The following is a 21,965-nucleotide window of genomic DNA, read 5'->3' as shown; positions in this document are numbered from 1 at the left end:
TGCCCAATGCAATGTCAGCACCCCCTGTCCCGGCTGCGGCTTTCACTCTCTGAGTTTCCAGGAAGGAGTTGCAGGGTGAGGGCAGAACCAAGGACAGTTCTAAACTCCCGGGGGCCACAGCCTACACAGAGGGAGGCTGGACTTCATCGGGGCAGGCACCTGGACAGCCCGCTCAGCAGGCTGTTCACAGAGTCAGCGCTGTCAGGCCCAGGGGACGGAGCTCCCGGAGCCGCCCTCACTCCTCCTATTAGGTGCCACGTGAGTCCTCACATCCGCCTGAACCAGTGGCAGCGGTCCTGGGCAGAGTGCCCGTGGGCCCAGCAATCTGGGCGCTACTCCAGTGAAAGCCCACGAGGGGTGGCACCCGCTGCCAGGACACAGGCTGTTCCCATGGCCCCCCTCAAGGCCAGGGTGGTGCCCTCATTGCGCACGGCCACTTTCAATGCCCAGCCCGCAGAAGGCAGCCATTCAATTTCCTTTTTTTTTTTTTTTTTAATTGATTTTTCAGAAAGTAAGGGAGGGGGAGAGAGAGATAGAAACATCAGTGATGAGAGAGAATCATTGATCGGCTGCCTCCTGCAGGCCCCCCACTGGGGAGCAAGCCCGAAACCTGGGCATGTGCCCTGACGGGGAATCGAACTATGACCTCCTGGTTCATAGGTTGATGCTCAACCACGGAGCCACGCCAGCCGGGCCAATTTCCATTTCCTTCAGAGGCTGTCCCCTAACAGAGGCTTTGCTGAATGAGCCCGGCCGGGCTCAAAGGAAGCACTGCAGAGGGATCCCACTCAGAGCAACGTGCAAAATTTAATTACGGAGGCCTGGGCGACCGCGGTGTCTCAGGCCATCTGCGAAGCCTGCCGGCCCGGAGCCCTCCGAGGTCTGTGCCTAGAGAGGCCCGGCAGCCCTCTGAGAAAAATCTCAGTTTGCATGTGAAGGTCAGCAAATTAGCCTTGCGGTTTCCTCGCGGAACGGCCAAGTATTCATCTCACGGAGAAAGAACAGCTCTGAACCTCCAGGAGGATGCAGGGACCTCCAGAAGCCATGGGGCCAGGTTTCCGTCTTGCTAAGTGGCTCCAGAGCCAAGTCCAATCGCCAGATAAAGGCCAAAGGGGCAAGCAAGGCATAAATCCTTGAGGAACTCAAATGAATGGGGAGACAGATATAAGCAGCACCAAATAAATGCAGTCCAGAGGGGGAGAGTAACTCCTGCCTTGGGGGTACTCCCGGAAGGCCTCCCAGAGGAGGTGGCCAGCCCTTCGCGGGGGTTTTGACGACTGAAGAGGAGTTATTCTTGCAACTGAAGGAGTGGGCGGGTGTGGAGAAGGACATTTCAGGCAGCGCTCTGCTGGCTCGAATATTTGTAGGAACAAAGTTTCTTCGGCCTGACTCGCCTCTCCCTGGAAGAGTCCCTTCTGTGTTGTTCTGTGTGGAGTTGGAGAACTGGTCAGCATCCATTCCCTAAAAACGTCAGACCCTAAGCTGCTCGAGGGCAGAACTGGGCTTCTTTTGGATTTTCAGCAGCATCCGGAGTTGCTGAGCCTTGAAGAGAACTTCAACGTGGAGCCCGACCCTTACACACACAACCTCCAGACTCTCCCTCGCAGGAGTCCCAGTGGCTTTACCTGGATCCAGACAAGTGATATTTTCCCGTCACTTTAATCCTCATAGAATTACGAGGGTGAGGCAGAAAGAGTGGATTTACAACCTCAGATAAATTTCAAAAGATGAATAAGAACAGTCACAATTAAAATCAAGTTTCCGAGGGAGGATTTGATCTCTTTCAAGGAGATTTAGGCCCTCCCACAGCAGCTCCTTCATGGGGACGTGACTGCTGCCAAGCAGTCGGAGCAAACATCTGGGGAGCGCCGGCCGCCACCTGCCTTTCCCCCTGTCGCCGAGGTGTCACGGGAGACCAAACACCACTTTTAATTACTCCCCAAAGCATGAAGGTCCTCTTCTCAGACGCGCCTCTGCTACCCGCCTCGCTCTTCACTCACAGTCTCCTCTCCGAGCTCCCTCTGCCCCCTTAGCTTAGTCACCACGGTTCCTGTGGGCCTGGTGGGGACACAGGAGGGTTCTGGGGGCGAGGGATTTGCTCACAGTTGGTTAGAATAAAGCAGAATGGCTGCTGGATACGGAGTGCTGAGCCAGGGGCCTCACCCACATTTGCTTTGACCTAGGAACATTCCAAGTGTTATTAGCTTTCTTTCGTAGATGAGGAACTAGGCTCAGAGAGGTCATGAAACTGGTTCAAGGTCACACAGCTAGAGGGTGGAATTACACCGGCGACTTCTGGCCCCAAAGCCTTTTGTGGTTTCCTGTCTGCCACCTTGAGGCAGGAGACCAAGGCACCCAGGGCAGCCGGGACCATCCCCATGGCTCATTGCATGCACTCCCCCCCCCCACACCCCACCCCCACCGCCGCCTCCAGCTTCCTTTTGCTGCTCCAACAGGCCAAGACCCATGTCCCAAGGCATCTCTGTCATGTCTCCATTCTCTACCTGGAATGCTCCTCCCCCTTGCATGAGTGCCCCCGCAGCTGCTGCAACAAAATACCCACAGCGGGGTGCCTTCCTGCATTCATGCCATGGGAATGCATCCTCTCACAGTTCTGGGGGCTGCAAGTCTGAAGTCAGGGTGTCGTCAGGGCCACACTCTCTCTGAAGGCTCTGGGGAGGACCCTTCCTCGCCTTTTCCGGCTTCGGGTAGTTGCTGGACTCCTTGGCAGTCCTTGGCTTGTGGCCACATCACCCCCGTCTCTGCCGCTGGTATCGTACGGCCGTTCTCCCTCTCTGCGTGGCTGTGTCTCTTCTCATAATGACAACACTCACATTGGATAAAAGGTCCACCCAGCTCCAGTGTGACCTCATCTTAACTAGTTACATCTGCCAAGATCCTACCAAATAAGTCGTATTCGGAGGGTCCGAGAAGAATGTGAATTTCGGAGGAAACATTATTTAATCCTAGCTCAAATCCACTCCTTCTCTCCCCGCATCCCCCAACCTCTCCAGCTGGACTTTCTTTATTTCTCTTTGGCACCTTTACCAGCGGTGATTAGGTTGTGTTCTTGTTTACTTATCCCCTTCCCCTGCTGGTGAACGCTCCGGGAGGCAGGCTTCTGGTCGACCTTGCTCATCACTCTAACACTGAACCCCAACCCCGGACTCAGAACAACTTTGCAGGACCTTGGAAGGAGGCAGGGAAGACGAGCGTCCTGCGGGCAGCAGCCAGGACGCGGGGCCACAAAGCAGCCCTCGAGGGATCTATCGGTCAGGGCCTGGGGGGAGACCACAGGGGCACCAGCCCATCTCAGCATCCTCGATGACAGCGCTAGCTCTCCGAGCAGGCTTCGGCCGTCCAGCCCCATGCACCACGCTGAGCATGGCTGCCAGAGGGGCGCTGAGAAAGAAACACATGGGATAGCGCCACGGGAACGGCCTCAGGCGTCTCTCAGGGTGTCTGTGGCACAGAACACCAGCCTCTGCCCACACTCCTTCCCAGCAGCCAGCCCCTCCCAGGCTGCTCCTGCCTGGGCCTGGAACCAACGGGTCTGGGGCAGAGTGGGGGTGGGGGTGGGGGGTCTGGTCTGCTCATCCCAGGCCACCTGTGCCGAGGGAGGCATTGAAGATGCTGGAAGATGTCCCGGAGGCCCGGGGCTGGACCGCTCAGTGTCCTGGCTGCCGCCTCCTCGGTGCCTTCTGAGATGGAGCCGGGTGCGTGGAGGAGCGTCAGCATCCGGAGACGCTCTCCCACTGGAGCCTGGAGCAGAACAGCGCCCACTCGGTGTCACGACTGTCTGGCGCCTGGCGTCCTGCGGCTGCTCTTCAGATGTAAGGTGCCCGCCAAGAACAGAGTGCAGATCGGTAAGGCGAGGTGCAAGATCGCAAGCGTGGCTCCTCTCTCCTCCTTCCTGGCTCCTCACCCTGGGCAACGTGACTTTGCAGCTTCTCCCGGCAAGAGATGTCTACCTTCTCCCTCCCCCTGCCCCCCTACACCCCATGCACCCCGCACCCTGCATTTGTTTCTTGGGGCTGCTGTGGCAAATGACCATACTTGGGGGGTTTACAAACACATTTATGCCCTCACAGGTCGGGGGCTAGAAGTCCAAAGTCAAGGTGTCAGCAGGGCCAGGCTCTGTCCGCAGGCTCAGGGGCAGAATCCGTTCCAGGCCTCTCTCCCGGCTCCAGGGAGCTGCCGGGAAGCCATGGTGTTTCTTGGCTTGGAGGTGCATCCCTCCCATTTCGGCCTCTGACTTCCCATCTTTCTCGCTGTTTCTCTGTCCCTGTGACCTCTCCTCTTGCAAGGACACTAGTCATTGGACTTAGGGCTCATCCTAAATCCAGAATGAACGTGTTTAGAGAACCTTAACTTAGTCACGTCTGCAGAGACCAATTTCCAAATAAGGTCACCTTTTCAAGGCCCAGGTGGACGTGAACTTTGGAGGGACACCAGTCAACCTACTCCCCCACCCTGCGACCCTGAACCGGCCTTGTGTCCACCTTTGGCCAAGAGAATGCGGTAGAAGTGACGAGGTTCGGTTCTCAGGCCACGGAGCTCCGGCTCTTGTTGTCTGAACCCCGAGACCCGTGGTGGACAAGCGTGAACTAGCCTGGGGAGGACGAGACACAACACGGAGTGGGGCCCCGGCCACTCAGCTGACCTCGCTGCGCCATCCTGGGCCAGCCAGCCCCGCGCCTCGCCGGCGGAGCTCCTGAGCTCAGCAGGGGTCCCAGACCAGCTGAGCCCGGCCTACAGCAGCAACCTGCCGAAGCAGGACTGAACGGAGAGCCGCCACGTTTGGGGTTAGTTGTTACACTGCAATAGACGACGGATTCATAAGACGCGACTGGTTTCAGTCAGATGCGGGGAGGTGGTGCCGTTCTGGGGGGGCTGCTGGGAGTAACTCAGCCCCCTAAAATGGTATTAAACCGAAGCACTTATGAATCTTTGTGGGCTGCCTGGAGGAAGCATTTGGAGCCAATTCTTAACCTAATTTTTTGATGTTTCTGTCCATTGTTCCCTACCATCCCCTAGTTACCCCCGCCTTACTGGACAGACTACTAGTGTCCTGCCTCTCCAACCTCAGAAACTAAAGCACGTGGCTGCTGAACCCACCAGTGCACGCCGCCCACGCACCTCCCAGCGTCCTTCTGCGGTCCCCTTAACGTGGAGCCATGCACACAGTGGTGCCTAATAAAGGCTCGGAGGAGGAGGAGGAGGAGGAGGAGGAGGAGGAGGAGGAGGAGGAGGAGGAGGAGGAGGAGGAGGAGGAGGAGGAGGAGGAGGAAATCCTGACAGAAGCCCGGGTCAGAGCCACCAAGATTCAGGAAAAAACATGAGTCATTGCGCCCCAGCCTCTCCATCTTCCGGAGCGTGAGAGGAAGTACATTCCTCCTGTGCCTCAAAGTCATGCGCCAGCCGAGACATTGCCCGTTTGAAATCCCAGAGATGGGCCCCCCTACCTGGCCAGGGCCACCGATTAAGAGCCCCAAAGCCAGCCATCAGCAGGCACCTGGGACATGCTGGCGGAAATTAATCACTTGCCTTGCAAGGGTATTTATTTTCTCCTTTATACCCGGAGCGAAATGGGCCGTGAGCTGGAAATTTCCAGAGCAGTAGGCTGAACTTTTGGCCTGCATGGGGACAACTTTCTTTTAAAGTGCCACATTTGCTCGGTTCAATGCCACCATTAAAGGACAATGGCCAATTTTCTGCAGACCTGGGATGTCGTTTTTGTCTAAAGAGTGAGCGTGTGGGGAATTTACTAACCTGGCTGCGATTGCCCATGGAAACAGGTTATTTAACAGGATTTAAATACTAAGCCGCAGCTCTCGACAGCAGCGAGGAGGCAGCGGGAGCTTTGGGCAGCGCATTTCCCTTCTAGCTCTTAAGGAGAGAAGGCGGGGAAAGCGAGGGCGAAAGATAAGAGACAGGGAGAAATGGACAAAGAGCTAGGGCCAAAGAGGGGGGCGGGATGACCCCGATCCAGAGGGAGCGCCTGCTCTTTTCAAGGTGATATTAAAGTAGGTGTGTATTCATGCAGCCACTTTTTCATTCAACAAGTTCTTGTTAAAGGATCTGCTAGGCTTAAAGCTCCCAGACCAAAGCAGGTGCCAATCTTGGTGGGCTTCCTGGAGGAGGCATTTAAAGGAGCTAATTCTTAACCTAATTTTTTTATGTTTCTGCCAATTGTTCCCGACCATCCTCCTAACTTCCCCCACCGTGCTGTCTTGCTCCACGGAGGGATGAATAGAATATGTGGATTCATGTTAGGAGGCTGGTCCTTCCATCACGGACTATAATCTTAGGTTATTGTAGAGCCTCAGTTTTCTCATCTCTAAAATGGGAATCATTATACCTAACTCAAGCAATTGAACTGAGCATTTAATAAAAGTGTAGGTGAAGCTTCTGGCTTCACACCAGGTACGTGTGAAAGATGCACAGTGCCCATGTCTGTTCTCTTCTCTCTCAGCCTTTGCCACACTACATACATAACTCTCTTTCTAAAAGTCTGCTCAGAAAGGCACCTCTTCCAGGTAGCCTTCCCCCGCCTAGGTGTTACTGACCTTTGGGATGGCCCTGCCCTTAACAGCATAGTGTGTGTCTAAGACTGAGGGCTGGGGTCAGACTCCGAGATTCAAGTCTTAGCTCCGCAACTCACCTGCTATGTAATATTGAATGAGATGTTAACTCCCTGATTCTCCGTTTAAAAACACAGTCCGGCCCTGGCTGGTGTTCTCAGTGGTTAGCGCTTTGGCCCGAGAACCAAAGGGTCGCAGGTTCAATTCCAGTCAACAGCATGTGCGGGAGGCAACCAATGGACATGGCTCTCTCACATCGATGTTTCTCTCTCTCTCCCCCTCCCCCCTCCCTCCCACCCTCTCTAAAATCAATGAAGAAAAATATCCTCCAGTGAGGACTAACCAAAAAACAAACAAACAAAAAAAACTGTCCATGTGCCATAGGGCTGCTAGGGTTACAAGAGGTCACCCCGATAAAAATGCTTTCCTAGGGCCCGGCACATAGTACGTGCTCAATAAATGACAGCCAGCTGTTCCTCACGCTCCTGCTGGACCACGGCTGCCAATGAGGGGGTTTCCGGGAGGAAAACAAAAGCAAAGCACCTTTGCCCAAGCCCACCCCTGCGAAGGTAAGGCCGCCTCCTCCTCGAGCCCTACACCTTCCGAGCAGTTTTGCCTCCAGACTTAATTTTCCCAATTACTCCGTCTGCTCACAAGTCCCTCCATCCTCTCCAACGCACATGGGGAGTCTTTGGAGACAGGCTGTGCTGGGTGACGGAACAGAAAATGCTCAATTACCTACACAAATGGCCGGCAAGAACCACGCTTTTCCCGTTCGGCCCGAGAATGTATTACATGACCTCCTTCTGCAGCGCCTCCCGCGCTCCTTCGGTTGGGTTTACTCTAATTTCAAAATGACTTTTCATTTCCTGCAGTAGCACCAGCGGGGTGGGTGGAGATAGATGGAGGGTTGAGCCGGGGGGAAAAGGAGGGCGGTAGGAGGAGGGAGCAGGAGGGGACGAGCAGTAGGACACCCCAGTGAGACCCTTCCCACGCCCCAACACAGGACCCACAGCCGGAGAGAATTTGCGCATGAACATATTTGGGAGAGGGCCATCTGGGACAGTGTCTGGTTGCTGAAATATTGGCATTTCAGTGGTCTATGGGCACAAAGGAATAGAATTCTTAAAATCAAAGTTGTTCCAAAAAATCTGGGGTGTGTGGTAACCATTGTAGGTCCGGGGAATCTAATCTTGACATTTCCCACAAAACAGAAAATCAGAAGCAAGTAACACATCACAGTGGCGGTCTGTGGACGCCCACTGGGAGCTGGGCTTGCATAGGACGCGGAGTTCTCTATTAGGGTCGCTCGCTGCCCTGAGCACCAATTACCTGTCACTATTATTTATTCATTAGCTGTCATTAATTATGGGCAAACTATGTGCCTAATGGGTGTCTCCCCAGCTCTATCCTGCGCTCATGAGAGCAAGGACTAGATGCAGTGTCACGCCCTTGGCAGGTTCTCAGTATATTTGTTAAATGAATGGACAAAAGCATTCAAAACAAAAAAGAGCAAAAATATTCCTAGAACACGGCTCTTTGTCAAGGAAGGAGGTGGGCAGGAGAGATAGCACCAAGAAATCTTACTGTCCAATTGGCTCCCCGAGCGGCACTCTCTGCAATCCTGGCCACCAATCTCTACCCATAGCCCTTCTCTATCATAGCCCCTGCCCCATCTCACGTTGGGAATGGATGCAGGGGTGGGGAGGGAAGGAGGGTGGATTTGAGAGGGGGATTGGAAGGGAAGACCAAAATACGTAGAATTGTAAAAGAAAGCAATTCTATTGAAACACGGCTATCAAAATATTTAAATAAACAAATGGTAGCAATTTGTCGTTTACAAACCTGATCTATGGTAATTCCCGCGCTCTTTAATAACACGTTCAAAACACAAGATCTAGCTGCAGGTCTAATAACCACCATAACTGCAAAGTAGTGATGAGCGTAAACAGTATTTTGAGATGTCTGCCACCACTGGCACACGATGTGAAAACACGTGTTTCCTCTGGATGCGGAAGTCCCTGTGTTGCTCATACTATCGCCTATATCCATAAGAGAGGAAACGACGCATTTTACCTAAGGTTAATGAAAATAAAGAACTTGTTTCCCCCACTCAGGTTCACAGACCCCCTGAATCGGCCGCGGACCCCAGGCTACAAGCCCCCATCAGCTGAGGGTACCTTTTGTGATCTGTGCACAGACCTAGGTCCTTACTAAGTCCCTGGGGAGGCTCCAGGAGGCGCGGATATGGGCAGGGGGGGAACCATTCCCGCCACGGAAAGATGAATGAACTCTCCGGGTTGTGCTTCACCTGTTTGATTCAAAATAGATGCCAAGCAACTGCAGGTAAAGACGTGGGCTGCTCAGAGATCTGGTCTACCCCCAAGCAGTATACATATCTGCCCTCCCGAGTCCAGGGCCACAAGCCAACAGGGACGGAGGGGCCTCCGCCAGCTCTCTCCTGGGCTCCTGGGACCTTCCCTTCCTGTGAGACCCCCTCCCCCCACAGGGCTGCTGGAGGTTTCGTCACTGCAGGGGGCGGGCTCCATGCTGGTGACTCTTTGCACGCCCATGTCAACCCCTAGGGCAGCGATTTTCAATCCGCGTGTGGCAAGAATGTTTAGAACATGCATTCCCTGACTCTGTAGTCAGGGGCACTGACCTCTTTTCCCTGAGATTGTCCAACAAAAAAATGACAACTGTCAGCACAACAATAGCCGCCCGGTGAGAATGAATCCAAATTATACCTGTGGGTTGTATTGGTTGGTTTGTTTGTTTTTTGTCAGATCAGTAAAAAAATATATTTTTTAGTGTGTGTGTGCAGAATTGTAGTGATTCGTTTATGTGCCGTGAGATGGAAAGGGTTGGAAACCGCTGCCCTGAGGCTCAGCGCTGGAGGAGACCTTAGTCCCTAGCACAGCCCTGTCACTTTGCACCCAGGCCAACCTGGGCCCCCAGATGTCACTCAGCCAGGTGACAGTGGACGTAGGTTCTAAACCATGGCCTGGCGGTGGTGCTGGGCACCTGGGGTCCAGAGGCGGAGGTGACGGGAAGTGGGGACAGTGCCAGGGAAGCTTGGCATCACCCTGGAGCAGGAGGACTGAAGGGGAAGAGGAGTTCCAGGCAGTCGGGCATGTCACATAATTACAGGAAAAAAATTAGGCCCGAGCCTGGCTCTCTCTGCCTCCGTCTGAATGATCATCGCCCTTATTATAAAGCAACTAATTATTAGCCTGGCTCATTAGCAATTATAAATCTCTAACTCCAGAACTTCATTAAAAAAATGACAAGTTAGCACTTAATTATTTTCCCAACTGCCTGGATCGTGCGCAGTGTTAACGCACTCGGTGCCCGTGGCTCTCAAGGGGCCCTGCTCTGCTCCCATCCACCCCGCGTGGCTGGCATCAAACAGCCTACCATGTGAGAAGTCGAGGAATGGTGGTGAGCTGTCTTCTGCTCTGCGGGGAAAGAGGAACAGTATGCTTAGTGAGCACGTCTGAGTGCCAGCTGCGTGGCGTGCCTCGTCACGTGGAAATTTCTCCACAACCCTGTGGATGTGATACTGTTGATCCCCATCTTCCTGAGGTAGAACCCAAGGTTACAACACTCGTCACATAAGACACTTGTCAGCTGGGATGTCACCAGGTTAGCCTGACCAAAGGCCTTGCCCTTAAGCACCACGGCATGTTCAGCCACAGATCTCCCTGGTGGAGAGGCTGACTCTGGGGAGGGAACAGCCCCGGGTAGGTGACGGCCAGGACCCTCGACAGCCAAGTGCTCCCTAAGACTTGCCTGCCAAGGGAAAGGGGGCCCGTTGCACCCATGTGTCTTATCCGCACATGGTGGTGGGTGGTGGTGGATGGAAGAACCTTCCAATCTCTAGTGTTGCCATGGCTCATTATCCTACCCCCAACTCCCCAGTAACCCACCTCCCCCAGCCTCCTCTCTCCCCAGTTTAAAATAAGGAGGATGCGTTAGACATTTTTTTCAGCTCAGATGCTGCGTCGGATGTTCCAGTAAAGACGCTCTGGTCATCACAGACAGCCATCCACACTGTACCCACAGTCTGGGGCAGACAGCCCTAGTGGGAAGCTGGCATATAGCATGCCCAGGCCACACCATTTAAAGAAGCGAGTGATTTTCATAACGTTGTGTATTTGAACCCGTGCAATTATGGGGCAGGGGTGGGAGAAGGGAACAGAGCGATAGGATGGGAAAGCAGTCGGTCATGGGTTCAAATCCCAGCTCCGTAAGTTACAAGGACTCAGAAAAGAGAAAACAGATCTGAGGAAGGCCCATCGGGAAGTGACGTGGAGCCCAGAGGGCGGGACGTGCTGTGGACATGCCAGTTCCTGTCGCCCTGCAGGCCCAGGAAGGCTTCCTGAAGGCGACCCTTCCGAGCCAGGGCCAGGTGAGCAGCAGGTCAGCCAGCAGGGCACGTGTCCGAAAGCCAGGGCACCGGGCTCAATAAAAGCTGCCGATGTTGCCGAGGGAGGAACCCCAGGGAGGGCGGGCGGGACCCTTTTGGCAAGAAGGTGGGGGAGGGTGGACAGTGTTGAGCAGCGACAGCCATGAGACTTCTCTCTATGGAAGGTGGTGGGTTACCAGCCAGACGGTGCACCCTGATGGGCATGGCAGCCTGTTGTCAGAGCCCATATCAGGCCGTAAACAGTCATATGGGGTCCAGTCAGGATCCGCCCAGGGGGCCAGAGCGGGAAGGTGCCACCTCTCCACCTAGTGAGCTCTCCGTCCCCCAAGGCCTTCAAGAAGGTGACTCTCCGACAGGAACCAAGCACTAGACAGGGGCAGGACTGCCTCATGATAACGGACGACCTGCTGAGGCGGCTCCCACCTGAACCCGCTTCCCCCTGAGGCACGGAGAGTAAGTACCTGCCTAAGTTACTGCCAGGCTCCCTTTGGGCTGACCCCAACGACTGAGCCCCGGTGTCTCAGCCCACGCCCTCTGCATGGCAACCACATACTGGGCTCAAAGACCCCCTCCTGCCCAGAGACCCCCAATCCCATCAGAAGACTGCCTACAGCCTATGGACCATCGTCCCTGCCCCCTGTCCCCCAGCACTCACCCAGGCCTCCTGCCAGGCTGGTCTCACTGGGCAGGGACAGGACCGAGGCATTCCCTGCCTCAGGGCTGGCCTCCTGGGCTCCTCCCTGGGCCTCTCGGGTTGGAGACAGCGAGATGCTCATGGCGCTTGGTAGGAACAACCCCTGGCAGCAAAATGACAGGTAATTGGCCCCTAAATCCCCGGGGAGACACGGGGAGGATGAGGAAAAATTACGGCCGCAGAACTCAGTCTTAAAAATTATATCACCTTTGCTGACAGCGTAATTACTCCTTTTCCCGAGATTTAGTGCAGATCTCCGATCCTTAAACAGCTGGGGGGTGTTTTAAGGCCTCTTCCTTCTTCACTCTCTCCTTCCCCCAGGCCTTCGGAGGCTGGATTCCCGGCACGTGCCAGCTCCCCGCGTCTCCATAGGAGCAAACGGTGCCTGGGCTGGCCCTGGGAGAGCTCACCCAAGGTGGGGGGACGGTGCCGAGCGACCAGGAGGAAGGGGCCTTGACCCAGGACCTACTGCTTGGGTCCCGCCCCAGGACAGGAAGCCATATCTTCCTAAATGACTCCTGGCCACCTCTTTGAATGCCCCTCAGCTTCTGGGGGCCTCACCTAAGCGGACACAATGGTGCCCACCCACTGGGCGAAAGGCTGCTCGATGCCTGACCATCATCCTTGGACATCCCCGTGGCATCTGATGCTCTACTTTGATGCAGAGACACGTTCATGCTGGGGGGTGGGGGGGGGAGCGGGTTGGGAGTACGCCCCACATCCACAGCTGGGGGCATGTGGCCACATCCATACATTGTGGTGCCTCAGTGGCTGGTGACGTGAATTAATGAGTCGGCCCTGAGCTATAGGATGCACAGCCCAAGAAGAGACAGAATTTAAGGGGTTAAAGGCACTCAGTCCGAACTCCGTCTCCCTGTCTCCCTTCTTGAGGCCAAGGTGGGAGAGTCCAAAGCCTCTTTCCTGGCGGGGGTGGGGATGGTGTGGAGCCGGTCATGTTTCTGGCACTGATCCCTGGGTGTTTCATCTGCCTGGCACTTTGCAGGGAGTGAGCGGCCGGGACACGGAGTATGCAAGATGAAGCTGGAGGGCCTTCTGCTGGCCCTGCCCGGAGGGGAGCCCAGTGAGCGAGTCTGCAGAAGGGAGAAGGACAGGGCATGGACACAGAAGGTTCGGGGGAGCACCTGTGTGGCCAAGGAGGGTTTGTTAGCTGTACAGATCCCTGGTGCCGCGGGAGGGGCGGGAACAGGAAGCTGCAGCTGTGTCTGGACCCACATGGCTGGAGCCACCGCTAAAGGGCAGGATTGATCTAGTTGTGACACCTCTACCACCATGGTCACTGGACATGGTCACTGCCCCCAAAGACCACAGCAAACAAATTCTAACGTCCCGATGTCTTTTTACTAAACACTCCAAAGTCAAAGCCTGACTGTGTGACCGGCCAAGCTAGGTCACCCGACGGGGACTTGGGTTGGGATTGGCCAAGCTGGGCCACTTGACTGGATCCTGGCTGTCAGGATTGGCTAAGCCTAGTCACCTGGCTGGGTGCTGGCTGTTGGGACTGGCCACACTGAGTCACTTGATTGGCCTTGGCTATCAGGGGGAAGGAGAAGAGGGTCCCCCCCCTTTGGATTGAAGAGTGAATGGAGCAAAGCCGTATCTTGCAACTCTCCCCTCAGTGGGGGTCTACCCCAGACACACCAAGTCCACTGCCCGTCCTTAAAGCTTTTCCCCTTACCTCCTCCCCGTTCACCTGCTGGCCTGGGCAAGGTCAACGCCAAATTCACAACTTCCTGATCCTTCACTTTAGGGCAGACAAGTTGGAAACCTCGCTGGGTGTGAGGATGGCACGGAGGGGCTCTATTCCAGAGCACATTCTGAAGGAGAAGAGAGCCGCTGGGACGTGAAGATGGAGCCAGTGAATTTGGCTTGTCTCCGTGGATTGGGGGCAAGATTCATTTCGTTCATAAATGCTCCCCATGATCTTGAGCTCCAAAGCGGGCTGCCCCTGGCTGCTCATGAGTCCCTTTGACCTTCCCCTACACATCACCAACCACACCCGGACTCTGCCCCTTCCTTTCCTATTTCATCAACTTGGAGTATTTAGCGGAGGAAAGCCTAAGGACAGTGACCTTGAGGGCCACGGCCAAAGTCCTGAACGTGCGGGGGCCTCAGCATCCCCAGCCCTTTTAAACGACTTTCTGCTTCTCCTTCAACCCCACGTTGGGGCCCCTTCCTGCAGCCGTGAGCAGTGTCCCTGTGCTTAGAGGACCGAGCCGTCCCGGGCGGCCTCAGGCCTCTCATTCCCGCTCCCACCGCAGCCCAGACCCGTCCCGGCCTGTCCTGTCCCCACCGACTGATGAGAATAACCGGTGCCCGTTCTCTGAGAATCCTCTCCGTGTGGACTGTAGACAAGGGCTTTCAAATTGATTTAAAGCCTGTGTCACGCTGGCTTAGAGAAAAATCCCCACAGAAATTAACCAGCTTAACATCTGGGGGATGCTCGGCAGAACATGTGCTGCGTAATCATGGAGGATGCGCCTTTTCCCGGGAGCGGAGAGGGGACAGAGGTGAGCCGGGAGTCCCGACGCCCCGCCCGCCCGGGGAAGCCCGAGCCAATGCTGCCCGTGTAAATTGCCCAAGGGCACCGGGGTGCCGCCGGCACTGGCCACGGGGCCACCTCTTCCGGGAGAAGCTGGCTCACACTCTTTCGCTCACTCTCACCTCCATCCATCAAGTGAGACGCGCACCTGGCGTGTGCTTGGGCCCAGACCCTTGTCATCTGTTGCCGGAATTGTCTCACCAGCTGCCTAAATCAGTGATGGCGAACCTATGACATGTGTGTCAGAGGTGACACGCGAGCTCATTTTTTTTGGTTGATTTTTCTTTGTTAAATGGCATTTAAGTATATAAAATAAATATCAAAAATGTAAGTCTTCGTTTTACTATGGTTGCAAATATAAAAACATTTCTATATGCGACACCTCTTCCCTGGGGGCCTCCGTCAGAGGGGGAGCATCATTCCCTGCTCCGTCTGGTTTCTACACCGTCCTGTACATTTGATCCACTGACATCTGGTCCCTGTTAACATACATGTAAGCTCTACATGGGAAACCCCTTGATCAGCAAGGGCTGGCAGAGGCGAGGCCCAGCCCAGCACCATGCCTGGCTCCTGCCCATGACCATGTGGGAGTCCACTCCGCTGTGGACGGAGATGCACAGACAGCCCTGCCCTCGGGGACTCATCTCTACCGGAAGCCCCGCCCCTCGGCTGCACTGCCTTCCCATTGGCCTAGCAGCCAGGGTGGGCGTCTGGGTGTTGTTTTCTGTTGGTTGTGCACCAACATTGATCTGTGCGGTACTTATTTCGGGGAGGACTTTTTTAGCCACCTCAGATGCATCACTCTATCTAATCCAGTGGTTCTCAGCATTCCCTTGGAACTTGCTAGAAATGAAAACTCTTAATGCCCTCCCCAGACCTACTGAATGGCAGACTCCCGGGGCGGGCCCAGCCCCTGGGCTGAACGAGACCTGCTTCCCGGATCACGCAGACGCACTCAGGCACACAGCCGCCCTGGGGGGATCACCGTGCCAGTTTACAGGGGAGGAAACTGAGGCTCAGCCGTATTGGGTGACTCACCCAGGATCCCACCAGGAGGCCACATCTTGGTTGGAGCACGTGATGGGCCGAAAAGTGGTCCCCAAAAGATAGCCGTGTCTAAGGCAGACCTGCAAACATGACCTTACTGGGAGAAGAATCTTTGCAGGTGCAATTAAACTCAGGATTTTGAGAGGAGATGATCCTGGATTATCCGGGTGGGTCCTAAATGCCATCATACGTGTCCTAAGAAGACAGAGGGAGGAGCTTGGACACCTCAGAGAAATGGAGGAGGCAGACAGGGCAGCGATGCGACCACAGCCGGGCAAGGCCGTGGCCTGCAGACGTGGGGAGAGGCAGGGAGCCCTCAGGGAGCCTGGCCCCGCCAGCACCAGACTGAAGGCCGGGGCTCCCAGAGCAGGAGACAATCCACTTTTGTCATTTTTAGCCACCGAGTTTCTGGGAACTGATTCCAGCAGCCCTGGAAAACAGACTCGGAGAGGCAGAGGGACTGGTGCTGCCCGGGAATGCGGGACGGCCCCCAGGAGGAGAGAGGAAGGTGCTTGGTGATAACCACACAGGCCGTCTCTCTCTCTCTCTCTCTCTCTCTCTCTCTCTCTCTCTCTCTCTCTCTATTGCTTCAGGCCAGAGGGCAGGCCGGAACCTGCTGGAGGGGAGGCTGCCTGTCTTTTATCCCCAGGCCTTTATTGAGGGTGAGGGCGTGAATACTGCCACTTGTATTGGCTCCATCCACAGGGCCTGGCTGGGGGTTCAGAGCTGGTTTCTTTTCAAGGTGAAGGTTCTCGTGCAAGAAAAAAAAAATCTCTATGAAGTGTCCTGAGGCTGGAGAACGTCGTGGTGACTCATTCCCTTTGACAGATTTCTTATACATGTTCATCTCCATAGTAACCAAACGATGGAGCCCCGCCCGTGCGGCCAGGGGGTCCTGTTCACAGGCGGCTCTGGCCCAGTGGCAGGGGCTGGCCTGAGAGCCTGCATTCCCAACACGCTCCCGGGAATGCGGTGGCTGGCTTGTGCACCAGGCTTACCGTGGCAAAGCCGTGGACTGTGGACTCGGGGAGAGACTCTAACACAGCGGTTCTCAGCCTGGCTGCACATTAGAATCACCTGGGAATCTTTTTAAAATCCTGATTTCTGGGCCTCATCCTCTGGAAATTCTGTTTCTTTGCTATGGGGTGGCGCCGCAACATTAGTAACAGAGAAACAGAATTCCCGGAGGATGTGCAGCCAAGGTTGAGAACCACTCCTCTAAAATCACCTGCTTCCACAGGCCCTTGATGAGGAGATGGAAAATGAGGCCAAAAGGGGCGGTGGCGCCCGAGGCCACGCAGCTGGAATCCATATTTGACGCCACCCTAAGCCACTGGCCCTGCCATGTCGAAGTTCGGAAGAGGATGGCCGGCCTACCCTTGGGGGTGAGAGGCCCCCTGCAGACCCAGCTCTGCACCCCGGCCCAGATGATGAAACAGGCGTCAGGCTGATGGACAGGCCTGCCCATCTGTGAGGTGCGAGGCGCTCTCCACAGATGTAATCAGGGCTCCGGAGACGTCCCGGCAGCCGGCGCGTGGGGAGGCGGCGCAGTAACTCATTTAATCAAGGAACAGATGGGGAGCTGATAGAGTGTGTGGAAAAATCAGGTCTCTGTGATAACATTCTCTTCCCTACTCGGCCCCCGCAGCCCGCGGCTTCTCCAGCAAGAGCTCCCAGCGCCAGCCCTGCCCAGGCCGGAGATGTTTCTCCAGGAACCTTGGGCCCCAGGGATGTGGGTGGTGGGCGTGGGTGAGGCTGCTGCCTGCTGGGCCGGACCCCAGGCTCCCTCCCTCACTCCCCAGCTTCCTGCACTCTCGCACGGAGCTGGCTGCCCCTCCCACCGGAGCCAGAGGGGACTGAGCACCAAGGCTCCATACAGAAGGCTCTGAGATGCTGTCAGCCACACACTCCTGGTCGCGTGCAGACAGGAAATTGAGCTCATCTATCTGTTTATCATCCCCTTGCCCACTGCCAAGTTCACAGACCCTTGGCCCCAGCTTCCTCCAGCTGTATCTGGGGATAAGGAGAGGATGTATCAAGATTTCAGCAATGGTTTCTGCACGGGGGAGGGGAGGGTGTGCGAGGGGGCGGGGGTTGGCTATCCCCAGAGGACATGTGGCAGCGACTAGAGACATTTCACGACTCGGGGAGGGAGCTCCTGGCACCCAGTGGGTGGAGGCCAGGGTGCTGCTGCACAGCTTACAATGCGCAGAACAGCCGGCCCCACAAGGGGACCCCATCCACGTTATCAGCAGAGCCTGGGAAACCGGCTCCGCCCAGCGCCAGGTGCCGGCCGGCTGCCCTGCCTCCAGGTGGACTCCTCTGGCTTTTCCAGGTCACTCAGCCCTCAGATTAGCACCTGGACTGTCTCCCCAGGTCCTCCCACCACAACGTGCACACGCACACACGTGCACATGCACATGCACGCGTGCACAACATTCCAGCCGCTATGGCTTTAAGTGGGCCCTGGCGGAGTCTCACGCACTCACCGCACCAACGCCACTCACCTGTCAGGCGGTTCAGCAACTGTGCCATTTAAATAGCAGGTCGGCAGGGAGTCAGTGAACACCTGGGATCACTTCCCCTCCCCCATGCAGGCCTGATCTTAGTTCAGTGGTTCTCAACCTTGGCTGCACATTAGACTCACCAGGAATCTTTTTAAAATCCTGATCTCTGGGCCTCATCCTCCGGAAATTCTGTTTTTTTGTTACTAATGTTGTGGCCCCACCCCATAAGCCTCACCCCACGTTCGCCCGCCAAGCCGGTCGCCATGCTCCCCAGGTCCTGCCTCCGCTCCTGCCCAGCAGTGAAGCTGGCAGCCTGGGCTCCTCGCAGGCCCCCCATGGCCAGGCCGCCCCCCCCCCCCCCCCCCCCCCCGCCACCAGGCTGCTGTGGCTGCCATGACACGGGCACGGCACCCGCCCTGCCTTACCTGAGCTCAGTTCCTGATGGCCGTGACGCCGTTGCCCCATTTTGCTTCCATTAAAAATGTCTGTGTATTTCCAACCCCCAGCCACCGGCTTCTGCCAGGGGAGGCAGCCTGCGCCCTGGGCGAGGTCACCCCGAGGAGACCAGGGGCCTGTGGCTGCCACAAAGGTGGTGGTGAGCACAGGGGCTGAGGTTGGGGCCACAGGAAGGCTCCAGGGTCTTCACGGCCTGGCAGGCCGCCCACGGGACCCCGCTCAGAGGAGAGGGACGTCGGCCTGGGAGGGGAGGGGCCCGAGTGCTGAGAAGGCGCCCCTAGGATCGCCCTGGCTGAGCCTGACTGGCTCCCGCTGGCATCGGCCAAGCCCCCTGGGCCACCGCTCAGCCACCAAACGGGAGCAGAGAAGCCGGCCTCAGCGGGTCTCCCCGTGCTGTGCGCCCCCTCCTCCAGAGGCAGCCACCCGGGCGGAGGGGCGGGGAGGGCGGTGCGCGGTGCGGTCTCACCAGGCGCCTCCCAAAGCCGGTGCTGGGTGTTCGAGTGGATGTTGGACGAGAGGTCCGGATCGTTCTTCCAAGAACACACAGTCCAGTGGCTCTTCGTCGTTCCCAACAACAGGAATGCAACTGAAACTATCACTCCATTTCTCACCCCACAGATGGGCACACCGTCCGCAGGCCGGAGGCACTGGGCTGGGCTGGGAGCAGGGGCTGCACCCGAGGTGGGTGTGGAAGCGGCAGCATCAGGGAGGGACCTGTCTTGTCCCCACAGGTGGGGAGACACAGGGACCTGGCCCGCAGCCCCAGCTCGGTAACTCGGCCACACCGGCCACCTGCACAGCGACCTACATATACCATGGCTCCCGGGATAGAGCCCACAGGGCAGAGGGTGGGAGGGCCTGGGTTATGGCGCCCGGGCTGCTGGGACACCAGGCAGCTCTGAGTGAGAGAGCGAGCTGCGTGCTGCTGTCAAGGTCTTCAGAGCATGAGGCCAAGTGAGAAGCAAAATACGGACCTGCAGGGGTGGGGGGAGGAGTGTGCCAGCATGTGCTTTTATTTACATAAACAAACAAAAAATGATACAGCTGATGAGGGAACTGGGTGTGGCAGCCATCTTTAAGATCATGCAAAGAAACAGAATTTCCGGAGGATGAGGCCCAGAAATCAGGATTTTAAAAAGATTCCCAGGTGATTCTAATGTGCAGCCAAGGTTGAGACCTTAAGGTCTTAGTCCTGGGAAACCCGTTCTCAATTCTCCCCCTTCCCCCTGCCTGCTGGCTTCCCCCTGGCATCTTCCTGTGACGGGCCCGGGGCCAGCAGGCCGGGGAGGAGAGAGGTGGCCTGGGCAGTCCCCTCGGGCCTATAGCCAGGCTCTGTCCTTCCTAACACCACAGGGACAGGAGAGCAGGCTCCCTGCGTGTGGTCACACCACCCAGAACCTGGGTGACCTTCTGCGGCAGGAGCCATGAGACCAGTTCCTCCCCTCTGACCCCGATCTTCCTAATAAGCACTGACCCCATGCAACTGTTATTAGTGAAACTCAAACCCCCTTCTGGACTGAGTGCTAATGTGTCCCAGATGCTGAGCTCAACGTGCATAACATCCATCACTCAACCTCCTCGGCCACCCTAGGACGCTGTCATCCCCACCTGACAAAGAGATTTTGTCTCAGAGAGGCTGAGTAACTTGCTCAAGGCCACACAGCCAGCAAGTAAGCAGCGCCCTGAGGACTTGAACCCTTGACTCCTAGTAGCCCTGTTCCCACTGCCCCTCGATCCTGAGTGGTCCTTACACCCACAGCACCGAGTTACCTGGAAACTTGTTAGAGGGGCTGTTTCACCTGCTCCCTCTAGGGCTGGACGTCACCTGTGTCTGGCCGTGTCCAGCCCTCTCTCCGGATAATCACGAATACTGACTTCCCGCTGGAGAAACCCTCGCTTCCAGCTCCCTGGGCCCCTCCCCTTCCCCTGACCCCACGGAGGCAGCTGTTTCTCTCTGCTCTCCAGGCCCGGGAGGCCCCGTCTGCTGTCTCCCAGAACAAATGTTTCCCTGGTCCCCACTTTCTGAGAATTCTCCCAACTGGCTCCTGCCTTTTTTCTTCCCCCTGTAACAATCTTTCCCTCGCATTGGAAACCCTTTCATCTCCCGTCTGAGCGGGGACTCGGGCCTTCCTCTGGGCCCCGGAGGTGTTGTTCTGGTTACCAATTAAAGAATAAAAGTACAGCTATTTATCAAAGGGACACACCGAGCCACGCGTGGCACTGGAGCGCAGGCCTGCCAGCCCCCAGGCCGCACGGCCACCTGCACTGTCTCCAGCGCTGTGGTCCGAGGCCGAGTGTTTTCCACCGGGCCCCTGTCCCTGTCATCCCCCGGGTCCCTGCCACCCCACAGGTGTGTGCGGGGTTATCTCCATGGCACGGGGAAGGCGTGCGAAGGTAAAGCTCCCTTAAATCCCCCGGGTTAGCGAGGGCAGAGTTAACCCTCTGATGCCCTGTTGAATCGGCTTCTTACCTGGTCCCATGAGGACCAGCTGAGCGCTCACACCCTCTGGGTGCCTTAGCTTCCATGTGCCAGAAAGTTCTGTGAACAGGCTGTCCTCTTGAGCGACTGCGGCTCCCGGGAGGGCTCCGCCCACTGGGGTTTCTTTACGCTCCCGGCCGCGTGCACCTCCATTCTGAGTGTGAAGCAGAGCCTGGACCAGGTGCCTCCACCTGCTGGGCACGGCCAGACATCGGGCGGTGGAGTTCCCCACCTTCCCTGTTGGTGCCTGGAGGCCAAGATTTCTGAATACTTTAAAAGTCGTCCTATTGGAAAAGGAGTAGGCGCATCCTGAACTGTTAGCAGGCAGTGGGGAGACAGCAGGTAGACACCGCAGGGAGGCGTGGGGGTGTGGGGCTATGGGTGCTCAGCTAACAGCAGAGCCGCCTTCTCCATCACCTGCACTGTTTGAGGCACCTGGGGGCCCCTCTCCTCCTACCCAGGGCTTCCGTCTGCTCCTCGGTCTACAGAGGAGAACCCTCCAGGACCTCCTGAGGGGAGTGTGTTGGGGGAAAGTCTTTGCTTCCCCCAAGGAGAAGCAGGGCAGATGGAAAGGAAGCTGGCATCAGGGCCGTGTCCCCATTCAGGGCACTCGCTCCTCCTCTGGTGGGATCCCTTTCCCCGCAGCAGCACGAGGGGGAGGGCTGCCCGCTCCCTTCTCGGCCCTCGGCCTGGGCCACGGGCTCTGCCTAAGGACCAGCCCCCAGGTCTCACGTGCAGCTTTCTCTCCTGTGCTCTCTCTCCAGCTTCATTCTTTGAGGCTGAGCACTCCTGGGTCTGTACCCACGCCCAGCCCCGCAGGAGGCCTGGCTGGTCCCATGGAAAGGCCCACACGGGTTTGCCACCGTTAAGAGCTCCCCGAACCTTGGGACAATCTGAAAGCCTCAAGGTGGGCAGCCTCGGTGCCGGGCAGGGAGCCCGAATCCCGGGGATGGAGACAGTGAGGAAGTTTGTTTTGTTAAAAAGAGGAACATGCAAATGGGCTGTCTGACTCCAGTACTCCCAGCAGGAGATCCCACACAACCTGCCAGCTCCGACAGTGAGGAGAGGTGACAAATGCCGCCGTGGCGACGGACACCGCGCAGCATCTGCAGGCAGGAGTGGGGACCTGGGCTCCACGGGCCACCTGGGCTGTCGCCGCAGGTTACAGACCTGACGCTCTGTCAATGTCGGCGGTGCAGGCGTCCGTCC

General features: G+C 56.7%; 1 long non-coding RNA gene across 1 annotated transcript in view; it reads right to left on the bottom strand.

Annotated features, from left to right (window-relative positions):
- The window catches only part of LOC118671130, a 54,396-nt gene extending 35,560 nt beyond the window's left edge, over positions 1-18,836 (bottom strand). The window contains exon 1 of the long non-coding RNA XR_004972622.1: positions 18,247-18,836. This is a non-coding gene — a long non-coding RNA (uncharacterized LOC118671130). The remainder of the gene's footprint in view (positions 1-18,246) is intronic.
- Positions 18,837-21,965: the final 3,129 nt, after the last annotated feature.

The sequence above is a fragment of the Myotis myotis genome, unplaced genomic scaffold (genome assembly GCF_014108235.1).
Source record: "Myotis myotis isolate mMyoMyo1 unplaced genomic scaffold, mMyoMyo1.p scaffold_m19_p_17, whole genome shotgun sequence".
Lineage (NCBI taxonomy): Eukaryota > Metazoa > Chordata > Mammalia > Chiroptera > Vespertilionidae > Myotis > Myotis myotis.
This window is presented reverse-complemented; position numbering and strand designations above follow the sequence as displayed.